The sequence below is a fragment of the Cebus imitator genome, unplaced genomic scaffold, assembly GCF_001604975.1.
Source record: "Cebus imitator isolate Cc_AM_T3 unplaced genomic scaffold, Cebus_imitator-1.0 Scaffold47, whole genome shotgun sequence".
Taxonomy (NCBI): Eukaryota; Metazoa; Chordata; class Mammalia; order Primates; family Cebidae; genus Cebus; species Cebus imitator.
In genome coordinates this window covers 6503661-6519263 of record NW_016107362.1, presented here as the reverse complement: position 1 = coordinate 6519263, position 15603 = coordinate 6503661, and positions in this window count along the sequence as shown.

Below are 15603 nucleotides of genomic sequence, written 5' to 3'. Positions count from 1 at the left end.
TATCCTACAAAGTAGATACTATTATCATCTCTAGTTTATAAATGAGAAAACTGAAATTTATATGGGTCAAAAACTAGTGTCACATAAGTCACTGTAAGCTGTAGAGATAAGGTTGAAAGTCTGTATAATTTGAAAGTATCATCTGCCCTGTTAAACACCTGCTTTACAAAACAGAATGTGAGTACTCACAAAGACCTATATAAAGTTTCTGAGATTCAAATGCCCACATCTATTTGATGTGTCCATAGACTGAAACTAAGAAATCATCATCAGGTGAAACAATAATAAAGATTATGTTTAAAAGGTAACAAAAACCTCAGAAAGCAAAGTAAATGACTGTGTAAAACTTGTGATACATGGAATTGGAATCTGTAACATTTTGATTTGAGGGTTTCTGCATTCTATTTTGACAGAGACTCAAAGGCAGCCAGAGGAGTGTGAAAGCTTTAGAGTAGAAAAAGTGGAAGACTTCAGCTCCACCCTGTTTGGAGGCTTTTGGCCTGGGGAAGCTGTAGGTGGCTAATTAGAAGTGTGGCATCTTATCAGTTGACTACGGGTACATATTGAGTTTTCTCTTGTCTGTCCTAAGTTAGAAGCGAGTACAAAAAAAAGTGAGAAGCTGTCAGTTATTAATCAAGTCCTAGTCATTTGGGGCCAATTATTACAAAAGTTACTTTTTAGTTTTCTGAATTGTTACTAGAGATATGCCTGCCGAATATACAATATTAGGTTGATTTTCCAGGTTGCTTATTGTAGTTAGGGAGGTTGGTTTACTGGGGAGGTTGCTGCAGGGTGTGAGTCAAAGTTCTGTTTTCATATATAGTCCTATCATTGTCTCCATGTAAGGTTTCTCAGCTACTTGGTTGGGTTTCTTAATTTTCAATTAAAAATGAGAACGTATAAGAGATTGCAAATGCCCATGCTTGAAACGGGAAGTAGCTTTCTGTTTTTGTTGTGTGTGTGTAGCTCTATCTATACAGTATACTGGTAATGTCGATAAGTTTTCTCTTTTCAATCCAGAAATTACTATCTTTTCACAAATAAACACAGGGAACATTTGCCAATAAAAGAACTTACAATGGTTGGGTCATGTTGGACTGTGTTTCTCCTGATAATAGCACAGTTTGAATCTTTTCTCTTTTGTTTTGCGTTTTTCTACATTTGCAGATTTTAAGTGTATGAAAGGAGAGTCTGCCAAAAGAAGGAAGCGAAATTGGATTTAACTTGTCCACTGAATTGGAAGATGTTTTATCCCCAGAGGCTTTCTGAAAAGTTGTAAAATTTCAGGCTTTATGAGTCTTGATTGCTGTAATTAACATATGTGAAGTCTTTCAAGTGTCTTCAGAAGCAAGTGAATCTACTGAAAACTACCTTCAAGCAGCTTTCAAGCAGAAGGAAGTCTGCTCCACAGAGTATCGCTCTCCATAAATGCATGGCCATTATCAAGGTCATAGTTTAGTACAGAGCCGTTAACCTAAGCCTAATTTTTTATGAAATGTATATACTTAACTGTGAGAGGACTAAAATTGCATATTCTTTAGAAAAGGGATTTCATTTCTATGCACAGGAAGACAGGAAAATCTACATATGATGAAAAAAAAAAAAAACTGGCCTCAATGAAAATATGAAAGAAAATGCATCATTCATAAGGAATTTGGTACCACCTCTCCAAGAAGTTCAGAATTTGAAATTTAGAGGCTTTTATCCACACGTGGACCAGCTCTAGGTGTAATTTACTCTATGAGAGAAGGCACGATGTACTAGAAAAAATACCATATTTATTTCAGAATCAAAAGGCCTGGATTCTGGTGATCCTTCTAATACCATCTGGATAAGTGCCATAGTCCCCATTGATACATAAAGGAATTATATTTGATAATTTTAAATATCTTAAACATTTTTGGAAATACCTTTTTTTGAATTTTTATACCTCTTTTTAATATCTTTTTTTGTGTTTTTGTGTATTTTTTTGGAAATACCTTGCTTTGTTGCCCAGCATGGAGTGCACTGACAAGATCATAGCTCACTGCAACCACGAGCGCCTGGGTTCAAGTGATTCTCCAGCCTTGTCCTCCCAAAGTGCTGGCTCACAAGCGTGAGCCATTATTATACCTGACCTGAGACTCATATTCTTAATGAAATTATTAATCTTAAATATTGTTAATTTTTAAATCATACAGATTCTAGTATCATAATTGAGTTCTCGATTTGGTTCTCAGCTTGGTCGCTGTGGCTGTATAGCAGAGCCACTGATTTGTGTACATTAATATTGTATCCTAAAACTTTTTTGGATTCATTTATCGTTTCTCTGAGCTTTGTGGAGGAGTCTTTAGGGTTTTCCAGGTATACAATCATATTGTCAGCAAACAGCAACAGTTGGACTTCCTCTTTACTGGTTTGGATGGCCTTTATTTATTCTCTTTTCTGATTGCTCTTGCTAGGACTTCCAGTACTATGTTGAATAGAAGTTATGTGAGTGAGCAACCTTGTCTTGTTCCAGTACTCAGGGGGAATGATTTCAGTTTTTCCCCATCAAGTATTATGTTGACCGGGAGTTTATCATAGATGGCTTTTATTACGTTTATTACATTTAGGTGTACCTTCAATGCTGATTTTGCTGAGGGTTTCAATCATAAAGGGCTGCTGAATTTTGTCAAATACTTTTTCTGCATCTATTGTAACCGGATTAGCTGCAACTGGGTTCTTCAGAACTCAGGTTCTTGGCCTCTCCAACCTCAAAGAACGGGGAAGGGGGCCTCAGTGTGGTGGTGAATGTTACAGCTCAAATCTATCTCATGGACCCAAAGAGTGTGAGGTAGTGCAGTCTATTAGACAGAGCGAAAGGACAGCTTCCATCCCGTGGAAGGGGACGTCGGGTGGGTGCTGCTGCAAGCTTGGGCGGCTGGAGATTATACCCCTGAGTTCTTCCTTCCCCATTCTTGTTCTTGTGCAAGGAGAGATTTTTTCAACCTTTCTCTGGATTAACTGATCTTTGAATTCTTTACTGGACTGGTTGCTGTTTTCAAACCCTGAGTTACTGAGCCTCCGTCTCCAGGGGTCAGAGGTGGGAAAAGTCCCTGCCCTTGAATAACGCTCCTAGGAGCCAGAGGCCGGAAAACTGGAAACGAAACCTCTAGCTGGCCAGTGGTGGGAAATTTCCTGCCCTGGAAACAAAGCAACAGCTGACCCGGGAAGTTCCTCTAACACAGTCCCTCAAGATGATCATGTGATTATTGTTTTTAATTCTGGTTATGTGGTGTTTTACATTTATTGATTGCAGATCTTAAACCATCTCTGCATCCCTTGTATGAAATCAACTTGATCATGGTGGATGTTTTTGATGTGTTGTTGGATTTGGTTAGCTAGTATTTTGTTAAGGGTTTCTGCATCGATTTTCATTAGTCGTTGTTATGTCCTTTCCTGGTTTTGATATTAGGGTAATGCTGGCTTCATAGAATGATTTAGGAAGGATTGTCTCTTTCTCTATCTTGTGGAATGGTGTCAATAGAATTGGTACCAATTCTTCTTTGAATGTCTGACAGAATTCAGGTGTGGATCTATCTGACCCTGGACATTGTTTTGCTGGCAAGTTTGTTTTATTCCAATTTCAATCTCACTGTTTCTTATCGGTTTATTCAGAGTTTTTATTTCTTCCTGGTTTAATCTAGGAGGACTGTATATTTCCAGGAATTTATCCATCTCCTCTAGGTTTTCTAGTTTATGTGCACAAAGGTGTCTATAGCAGACTTGGATGATCTTTTGTATTTCTTTTGTATCGGTTGTAATATTTCCTATTTCATTTCTTCTTATTATGATGATTATACTTTAAGTTCTGGGGTACATGAACAGAATGTGCGGATTTGTTACATGGTTATACATATGCCATGCTAGTTTGCTGCATCCATCACCCCCTCATCCACATTGGGTATTTCTCCTAATGCTATCTCTCCCCTATTCCCCCATCCCCGCTATCCCTCCCCTAGCCCCACACTCCCTGACAGACCCAGGCGTGTGATGTTCCCCTTTGTGTCTATGCGTTCTCATTGTTCAACACCCACTTATGAGTGAGAATATGTGATCTTTCGTTTTCTATTCTTGTGTCAGTTTGCTGAGAATGATGGTTTCCAGCTTTATGCATATCCCTGCAAAGGACATGAACTCATCCTTTTTATGGCTGCATAGTATTCCATGGTATATATGTGCCCCATTTTCTAATTGAGCTTATCTGCATCTTCTCCCTTCTCTTCTTTGTTGTTCTTGCTAATGATCTATTAACTTCACTTGTCCTTTCAATGAGCCAGATTTTTGTTTCATTTATCTTTTGTGTCTTTTTCTCTTTCAACTTCATTTAGTTCTGCTCTGATCTTACTTTTTTCTTCTGCTGGGTTTGGGTTTGGTCTATTTTTGTTTTTCTAGTTCCTTGAGCTGTGATCTTAGATTTTCTATTTATGCTCTTTGAGACTTTTTGATGTAGCCATTTGAGGTTATGAACTTTCTCTTAGCACTACCTTTGCTGTATCTCAGAAGTTTTGAGAGGTCGTATCACCATTATTCAGTTCAAAGAATTTTTAAATTTCTACCTTGATTTAATTGTTGATCTAATGATTATTCAGGAGCAGGTTATTTAATTTTCACCTATTTGCATGGTTTTGAGGGCTTTTTTTGGAGATGATTTCCAATTCTGTGGTCTGACAGTACTTGCTATAATTTCAATTTTCTTAAATTTATTGAGACAGGTTTTGTGGCCTATCATACAGAGAATCTTGGAGAATGTTGAATAGATGCATAGAATGCATATTCTGCAGTTGTTAGGTAGAATGTTCTGTAAATATCTGTTAATTCCTTTTTTCCTAGGGTATAGTCAAAATCAGTATTTTTTTTATTGACTTTCTGTCTTGACCTACCTAGTACTGTCAATGGAATATTGAAGTCTGTCACTATTATTGTGTTGCTATCTGTCTCATTTCTTAGATCTAGTAGTATTTATTTTATAAATTTGGGAGCTCTAATGTCAGGTGCATATGGATTTAGGATTGCTATATTTTTCTGTTGGTGAAGTCCTTTTATCATTATATAATGTCCCTCTTTGTCTTTTGTAACTGCCTTTGCTTTAAAGTTTGTTTTGTCTGTTAAAAGAATAGCTACTGCTGCTCAATTTTGGTGTTCATTTGCATGGAATAGCTTTTTCCATCATTTTACTTTAAGTTTATGTGAGTCTTTACATGTTAGGTGAGTCTCTTGAAGACAGTAGATACTTGGTTGGTGAGTTCTTATCTATTTTGCCATTCTATATCTTTTAAGTGAAGCATTTAAGCCATTTACATTCAGTTAGTATTGAGATGTGAAATACTACTTTATTAACTGTGCTATTTGTTGCCTGAATACTTTTTCTAAATTGTGTTTTTGTTTTACAAGCCCTGTGATATTTATGCTTTAAAGAGATTCTACATTTTGTTATATTTTGAGGGTTTAAGATTTAGAGCACCTTTTAGCAGCTCTTATAGTGCTGGCTTGGTCGTTGCAAATGCTCTCAGCATTTGTGTTTCTGAAAAAGACTGTATCTTTCTTTCATTTATGAGGCTTAGTTTCACTGGATGTAAAATTCTTGACTAATAATTGTTTTGTTTAAGGAGGCTGAACTTAGGGCTCCAATCTCTTCTAGTTGGTAGGATTTCTGCTGATACATCTGCTGTTAATCTGATAGGTTTTGTCATAGTTATGTTAAATTTCCCCTCAGTTCTAAGATAAATGCCATGTACAAGTCTAGTTCTAATGATTGTTTACAATATGTTTTTATCAATGGGCAGGAGTGATGGTTGGATGGTTGTCTACTTCTCCCCACAGTCTCATACATTATAGCTTTTATTTTTCCATGAACAAAATAAGTTGGATCTAGAGGAAGTTTCTTGCATCTCCCACATTATATCTGCTGTTTTCCTTCTTCAGGAATGCACCACAATAGAAATTTCTCAGGGTTTTCTTCAATTATTTTATAAATGCCTAGTAGAATTAGTAGAGAAAGATCTTGAAATATCGATTCCTCCAGTTTTTATAGCCCCAAATTTTCAAACTGTCTTCTGAATTTGGCATTTAAAAATTGTCAACTCTTCTTGTTCAACTCTTTTTACTGATATCTAGTTATGTCTACTAAAGCGAACTAATGCTTTTTCTCTCTTCCTTCTTTCAATATATTATGGGGCAGTTATCCTTCCACTTTAGCTCTGCTTTGAATACAGTAAATTCATGACATGAAGCATGAGAGTGATAATACTTCTAGCTTTCTACATTTTGAGGATGAAGCCAAATACCATGGATTTTGAAGTTAAAATGAGATAACAACAAGAACCAAGATCACCATTATAAATCGTTCTATGATAAGGACACATGCAATGTTCATTGCAGCACTGTTTACAATAGCAAAGACCTGGAACCAACCCAAATGCCCATCGACGATAGACTGGACAGGGAAAATGTGGCACATATACACCATGGAAGATTAGGCAGCCATCAAAAACGATGAGTTCGTGTCCTTTGTAGGGGCATGGATGAACCTGGAAACCATCATTCTCAGCAAACTGACACAAGAACAGAAAATCAAACACCACATGTTCTTACTCATAGGTGGGTGTTGAACAATGAGAACACATGGACACAGGGAGGGGAGCACTACACACTGGGGTCAGTTGGGGGGAAATAGGGGAGGGACAGTGCGGGGTGGGGAGTTGGGGAGAGATAGCATGGGGAGAAATGCCAGATATAGGTAAAGGGGAGGAAGGCAGCAAATCACGCTGCCATGTGTGTACCTATGCAACAATCTTGTATGTTCTTCACATGTATCCCAAAACCTAAAATGCAATTAAAAAAAAAAAAAAAAGAACCAAGACCACCATGGTAATAAATTTTATGCTTCCAAAGGAGTGCTGTTCTAAGTGCTTTAACTTCATTGTCTCATTTATTATCATTGTAATAAAATAAAGAAGATATTCTTATTTATATTTTCCAGACAAAGTAAAGGTTACATATTAAGGACATTGTATTTACTCAAATTGCTACATGTACAGTAAAAACTTAAGCAAAATACTGACCCATAATCCATACCAGTAAGCATTAAACATAAATTGTTCCTGTTATATGAGGGAGCAAATGAAAGCATCTAATGTAATATCAAGCAACATTTATGGCTATACTTGGTAGACACTCAGAAAACATTTTCCTCCTTTCTCTTCTATTTTTTGTTTCAAGTTGTTGCTGACATTTTTATTGTCATCGCAGGAATGCCAAAGTCCATTGAAAACAATTCTTTTTATTTTTGCAATCCTTTTACAACATTTGTTTGCTTTTTTAACACTGTCACATTGTCTGGGACACATTTTATTGAGCAGCTTGAGCATTTTAGTTCACAAATAGAACCTGAGCTGTTATTGATTTCTTTTTCCCCTACTTAGGGCAAAATAAACTTTCTGATCTGTGTTTATTTTAGAGGATAATAAGCAGATTGAGTGGTTATTGGTGATGCTTACTTTTTGTGGTGACTGTGCACACAGCTGAAGCTTCCGGCCATTTAGGAAAGCACTCAATGTTAGTGTATGCTATTTCCCCTTTTGAAGCTAAGAAATGAGTACACAAGCAGCAGAGAAATAAATAATCTGGGAGTATTTATAGGAGCTACACTATGCAGTTTTGACCTAAGATATTTCCCAAAACAGCAGCTCAGTCATACACTGATGATTTATAATGGCTTAGATAGCCCGCTTGAAACCACAGATTTGTTACACTGATATCTTTAATTTCCTTTTGTTCTGGACTAGGCTAACCCTATGATTGTCAAGCACCAACGGGCCACAGAGAGAGAAATCCAGGTGGGAGCATTCAATTTAACCAGAAAGTATACTCAGAGGCCCCACTTGATCTAATCAGAATTCCAGACATTTTCTTTCAGAACAAGGCTTTGTCTTCATATCTTGTCATGTTAAAAGACTCTTCAAGTTCTTATTAGAAAACAGTTCAATTTTAACCTTTTGAGACACAATGGTCTTTGATTAATTAATAAGCTAATGGACTCCAATCATTTTTTTATTCACTTTGACAATCAGTGCATGGACATCTGATTTTAATTTGAATGGCTTATTTTATAAAGATGCTGATCTCTGTGATTACACTTTTTGTTTCAGAACACTCATATTTTATGCATTTTCCTTTTAATATTTCATATTTTTAAAAAGGATTTAGGACAGGGGCAAGAATTTCTTACCTAAAAGTAATTTGCCCAAAACTAAGCAACTATTTCATATACATTCTATATTTATTTTATGTAAATCAAAAGGATAATTTAATAGTTTTAGGAACACTTGTGTGGGAGGTAGAATTCCAAGATGACCCCAAGTGACACTCATCCTTACATAACCTCTTCCTCTTGTGAGAATGGAACCTATAAAAATTATAAAATGTCATTCCTGTGATTATGTTACTGTTATAGAGTGTATTTTTTGTCTCCTCCAAAATTCATACGTTTCCCTCCTTACCACCAATGTGATGGTATTAAGAGGCAGATCTTTTGAGAGTTGATTAGGTCATGAGGACCACTGATGAACCACCAGATATTTGATTTGCTGGTGCCTTGATCTTGGCCTTCTCAGGCTCCAGAATAGTGAAAAATAAATTTCTGTTGTTCATAAGCCATCCAGTTTATGGCACGTTCCTATAAGAGCCTGCACTAAAACAGATACCTTCTGTGACAAAAGGGGTTCAAAAATACAATAATGCCCCAAACTGATTGACCTTAAGAAAGGAATATTATCTGGGTGGACCTGACCTGATCATATGAGCCTTTTAAACCTGGGTCTAGAAGTCAGAGATGGAGGAATTCAGAGACTCAAAGCAAAAGAAAGATTTGATGTGCCATCACTGGTGAAGATTGAAGGTGTCACATGGCAGGAAATACAAGCAGCCTCTAGTTGAGAGTTGCCCCTCTCAACAACCAGCAAGGAAATAGAAATCACACACTGAATTTAATTCAAGGAACTTTACCCTACCAGAAAGAATGAATTTAAATTTGAAACTTTCCCCAGAGCCTTTAGACAAGAACTCAGCTTTGCTGACATCTGTATTTCAGTGTGGTGATACCATGAGCAGAAAACCTAGTCACATAATGTTAAATTTCTGATTTTCACAAATTTGAGCTAATAAATGGGTGTTGGCAGGCCAGGCATGATGGTTCACACCTGTAATCCCAGAACTTTGGGAGGCCAAGGCGGGGGGATTGCTTGAGCCCAGGAGTTCATGATCAACCTGGGCAACATGGTAAGACCCCATCTTTAAACATAAATAAATAAATAGATAGATAGATAAGTAAATAATAGGGGTTATTTTATGCTGCTAAGCTTGTGGCAAATTGTTATGCATAATAGAAAACTGATGCATCTCCATTCTGCTTGTGTTATGCTGAATATTCATTTGCCTCATGTTCTTCCTACAGCTAATGTTATCCACATTTCTCTTACCTGAAGATTTAATTATTTAAAATAAAAATGTATTCATTAAAGCAAGTCAAATAGCTGTCACACACATCATGTTTTACGTCATAGAAGGAGTCATTCAGTGTCTAAAAACTTGTATTTTGTCTATATCTTAATAAGCATGTTATTGTATATATTCTATTCTGCAAGGATCAAAAGTATATTATAACGGAGAATAAGTGGAGAAGTAAAAACTAAAAGGCTCATAGGTTAGAAAAAATACAAATTTGTCAAACGAAGAGCCACACAGCAGTGTAGTCTGAGCTCACTAATTCTTAATTATGCTCACTTTAAGAAATAGAAACAGTGAGTTAGTTTACTCTGATTCCCCAGAGGAAGTGGGTGAGATTGGATTGACTGTGTTATTTAAACCTTGAGATAAAAAATGACCCATGAAAGTTTTTGCTCATTAATGGTGATTTTAAGAAAACTCTGTCTTCAAGTACTCCAGAGTCAAATGGGCAGCTATTATAAGAAATAAACTGTTCTTATATTTAGCCCTTCAAATTCCTTCGAATTGAAGAGTTGTTTGTTACCACAGCCTCAACTGAATCTGTCCTGAGTGATTAAATATATTTATACTCTAGTCTTCTTCATTTTTATGTAATACAAATTCATTCTAGCAGTTTCTTAGGTGAAAAATATTAAAATTATCCTAGACACTTTTCTTTCTCTCTTTCATCACTGAATGTTCAACATGAAATCTATAACTAATTTTGTTTCTGTCTCCAAAATGTATTTGCTTCTCACCGTAACTGTTCCACCATGACCTAAACATATGAGCCCAATGGTTACAGAATCTTTGAGGTGTCATTTTTCTGTCCAGAAACCTCTGTGGCTGGTAGCTTCTTTATCTGAGTTTTTCTTGGGCCCACTCGGCTCATTATGCCCACTCAGCCTAACAGACTGCACTCTGCTCACACTACCAGCCTGCATTCCACCTCTGCCAATGTGGACTGCATGGAGTGGTGAGGGATGTATGAGCAAGTGTGGGGTCTGGCCACTGTGCAGTCAGACATGCTGGCTACTGTAGCAAGGCAGGCAGTTCCAGGTGCCAGCATGGGCACTTGCTCTCCCTGAGGCTACTGCTGGACCAGATGCACCACATGCAGCTTCCACAGCTGGCACCAGAAAACATGGTGGTGCCTGGAAGCTTGGAGATATCAGGAACCACAGGGCCCCAAAAAGCAAGTCACAGCCCTGGATCAGGAAGCTCCCAGGTCTGGGCTCCCCGAAGAATCACAGCATTTCTTTCCTTCTCTTCACAGGAAATGTGGCAAGTAAGGGGCATGTCTCAGCCCCGTTCATGTTACCACTCTTTTAGTCTCATTCAGTGGATCCAAAGTTATTGTTCTGTGCCCAGGAAGAATGAGGTATGCTGACAAGTGGAAGGTGGGCAAAACAAAGAGGAGCTTTACTGAGTGATAGAATAGCTCAGAGGAGACCCACAGTAGGTAGCTCCTTTCTGCAGCCAGGGTGTCCTGACAAGTATTCAGTTCCTAGCAGAGAGGAGACCCTGGAGTGGGAAGTTCCTTTCTGCAGGCAGTCGTCCCATCGTCTCTGCAGCTCTCAGCAGAGAAGAGGCCCTGTAGTGGGTTGCTCCTCTCTGCAGCTGGTCATCCCGATGTCTCTGCAGATCTTAGCAGAAAGAATGTCCTGGAGTGGGTTGCCCGCTTCTGTGAGCAGCTTGTCCCATCATCCTCCCAGCTCTCAGCAAAAAGGAGACCCTGGAGTGTGTAGCTCCTCTCTGCAAGTGGTCATCCAAAGGTCTACTCTGCTCTGACCGAGCCCAAAGCTCATACAATACTCAGAGTGCAGGAGGTGTATGATGACTGTCCATGGGCAGCCATGGGTGGGCCCAGAAAAATCACCACAAGTTCCCACTCTGGTCCGGGACTCGCAGCCTGGCCCCCAGTTCAGGACCTCCCTAGTCTGAAGGTGGGGCATCAGCAGGGACTTGCCCCCTTCCAGCCAGAAGCCTGTCTGCTGCCTGCTTCCATTGACGGCATCCAGACTGCTTACCCCAAGGGGCACCCACAGTCCAGTACCATGCTGCCCTCAGCACTCCCTCAGTTCCCTCCTACCACACTTGTTGGAGCCCAAAGTCCAGAGTAAGGTGAGGCAGCAGGGGCCTGGCATGTCAGTGTTGACCCGGCACTCAGGGGTGGCACAGGGCAGGGTGGATTGGGGCCCTAACCTGTCTGTTGGGAGTGTCAGGCCAGCAGTCATCCCAATGCAGGGCAGACCCCAGGACATGGCCCCAGGTAGCCTTGCACAGAACCTCCTCCCAAGGCATAGGAAACTTGCGCCCTTTGCACAGGACATGGCCCCAGGTAGCCTTGCACAGAACCTCCTCCCAAGGCATAGGAACCTTTGCGCCCACTGCATGCAGTGGCTGCACCAACGGCCAGGTCCCCGAAGCAGGCACCACTCCCAAGGCCCCCAAGCACAATCCCAGCTCTATGCCCCAGGCTTGGCCCCTGCACTTTGTGTGCAAGTGCAGCGCTGCCCCAGGTCCAGCTTTGCCTTAGGGCCCCTCTCTGTCTAACTGGGCTGCTCCCCCACCAGTGGGCATTGCAGGCAGGCTCCATGGTGGCAACCCTCAGGGCGGTGGGCTGCGGAAGTGGGCTGCCCATCTACTCCCTGCACTCTCTCTGCAGGGGCTGGCGTGATGGCAGTGTGCGCTCCAGACAGCCATCGCAATTATTACATTAGCTTTCAAGTTCCTTTTTATGCAGACTGGCTAGGTATCTTCCCCTATAAACTACATATTTGGTTAGATAGTCTATTATAAATACGCTAATAGACATAATAGACATAGACAGAAGGAGAAGCTGCCTGGGTTATGAGAAAGCACCTCAATTCAAGTAGTTTCAAAATAGGAGGTAAATGAATTATACTTGCTCTCCAAGTAAACTCAGTAGACATATAATGGATTTTATTAAAATAAGTTCTTTTAAAGAAGATATAAATGTGAAAGGAAATGGAAAAAAAGAACCCTTTGGGTTTGGATTAAAATTAGAAATGTCAGCATTATTTTATGATTCAATAAATATACATTTTCTAAGGGCTTAACTGTGAAAGGGCTAAGATGTAAGTGACACCTCCAAAAGAATGAGTGTGTTTAGCACCCTGATTTATTTTAATATATTCTTACCCACTGTAAGGGACCAGACTTTCCGGACAAGTTGACAGACCTAGGATTAGACGAGAGAAAAAACCAACTGAACCCAAATACATTACTGTGCTAGAGAAAAAGCAGAACTCAAAACCTGGTAAAAACATGTCAAAAGGATACAGGAGTGAACTTGAATTGGCTCCCACTGTCCAACAGGAGCAACGTGAGCCTTGAAATAAGTCAAGACAGTGACAGAGAATGACATATATAAAATATAAGATATGTCCATAAAATATTTCAAGACATAATCCTTGAATAACATGGAATCACAGACAGATGGTTCAAATGAAAAGACTTCAGTGAACAAAACTACCAGGGAAGTATGAGTAAGTCTGAGGGAGCCAAAATGAGATGCCAAGGTGCCAGGTGTCAGTAGCATAGAGCTTAATAGGACCCGATAAGGATCTTATCATGCAACTGGTACTGGGTGAGAACTTGAACAGTGGAGTTGGAACTACTGAGATTTGCTGGAGTTCACAAGATCCCTGAAGCAGTGAGTGAGTGGAGGTCTCTGTATTCTTCTACCCACAACCTCTTGCTGGTGTCTCCTTTTAGTATGAATTTGCAGGGGTGTCCAGGTGATGCACCCACACGAGTCTGCCCCATATAGAAGAGCTGGGCAGAAACAGAACCTGACAAGCCTAATATATAAAACATTAGCACAATGGCATCTCTTTTCATAAATTCCACCAATCTGGAAATAACAGTTTAGTATAGTTCCAGGATTTTATTAGAATGCCTTAAGTCACATTAATTCTATATTATAGTTATTCCAATTACTTATAGTCCTGAAACAAGACAAATATCTGTCACTTGTCATTGCATTTGCATACATAGTTCTTTCATTTGTTCAAATCTATTTTATAATGGCTATTTGATTTTAAGGACTTTTCTGAGTGTCTTCAATCTGATGTTGCAAAAATGTGTAACAGACCTCAGATTCCTCTTGACCTCATCATACCTTTTCCTTTCTTTTTATGAGACGTGAAAAGTGAAACAGAAAGTGTGATAAAGCTGAAGGCACTAACATTTCAAAAGTAGTTTAATCAAAAGTACACAATTCCTACTTTGCTCTTATTTAAAGTTGAAACACTCATTTGCATTATTATTTTTCCTTCTCAATCCATTATTTTCATGAGCATGAAAACATGTTTTAAAATCACTCTTTTTTTTTTTTTTTTTTTGAGAAAGAGTCACGCTCTGTTGCCCAGGCTAGAGTGCAGTGGCACCGTCTCAGCTCACTGCCACTTCTTCTGCCCAGGTTCAAGCCATCCTTCTGCCTCAGCCCCCCAGTAGCTGGGATTACAGGCATACCCCGCCATGCCCAGCTGATTTTTGTACTTTTTGTAGAGACTGGGTTTTGTCATGTTGGCCAGGCTTGTCTTGAACTCCTGACCGTGTGTGATCCACCCACGTTGGCCTCGCAAAGTGCTGGGAATACAGGCATAAACCACTGTGCCCGGCCAGTATCACTCATCTTAAAACAGAAGAAATGGGAAGAAAATTCATCATTAGAACTCATTCTTTCTCCAGGGATTTCCTCTGTTATATCAAAACTTCAAATCACTCTCACAACTTCCTGCCCCCAAGTCTCCAATTAACCAGTGTAATCAGGCAATACTTCTTAACACTTTACAGAAAAATTCTTTTTAAAGTAATCATAATCTCTATGATACTCAGTCCAGTAGTCAAGTTTAATTTCATAATTAGCAGCATTTGGCATAAATGATCATTCGATTCTTTATTATCCCTTTTCTTGTATTCTGGGATACCATTTTCTTTTGGATTTCCTCCTATCTCAGTCAGTGAGATGACTTTCTCAGTTTCCTTTGCTGTTCTCTCTCACCTTGCTGACTACTCAAAGTTGTGTGACCAATTGCTTGGGCTTTGACGTTTTTTCCTATCTACATTTAATTTTCAAGATTATGTCTACAAACTTTCAATTCTAACCCAGATGGCTCTTCTGAATTCTTTTAATCAATTTATTTATTTATTTATTTATTTATTTGAGACAGAGTCCCACGCTGTTACCCAGGCTGGAGTGCAGACTCCACCTCCTGGGTTCAAGTGGCTCTTGTGCCTCAGCCACTCAAGTAGCTGGGATTACAGGTGTGTGCGGTCTCCCCCGATAACTTTTTTTTGTAGTTTTAATAGAGATAGGATTTCACTTTGACCTCAAGTAATCCACCCACCTCAGCCTCCCGAAGTGCTGGGATTCCAGGCATGCGCCACCCACACCCAGCCGCGACTCTCCTGAATTCTGTATTCAAATAGACACTCTGTATTTGGCATCACTACTTCAATGTCTAATAAGAAATACATACTTGGCATGTTGAAATACAAATGTATTCTGATGAATCCTAAGTGCCATTAAACAAATACCTCCAGCTTTCAGTCACAGGGTAAAATAGCCTCTGTAGACCCCTTTTTGAATATAAATGTAGAAAGTATGTTTGCTTTGGCAAATGAAGTTTAAGTTATGAGTTTTGTTTCTGGAAAGAAGGCTTAAGATTTAGTTCATGATCCAGTATGTTTCCTGACCTGTGCCACATTCAATCGCTCATCAGTGTGGAAACTTCCTCAGCCTGGGCCTGCAAGTATCTACGACAAGCAGAACTTTTGCTTGTTGATTTTCTTCAGACATGTTTCATAGCCTGAAATGAATGTTTATTGTTTTTAGTACCTTTGAAGTTGCTTGTTATAACAACCTAACCTATTCTGACAAATGTACCTTTTGGAATGTGCTTTTTATCTAGTCTTTTAAAATTTTAGTCTGATGCAACTTTACTCTTCCAGGTAGACCTAAGACCTTGAAATTATCCTAGACTCCTCTTATACTAATATTGCACATCTAATCAATTGCCAAATATTGTTGTCTCTATCCTTAAAATATATCTACTCACCATTTAC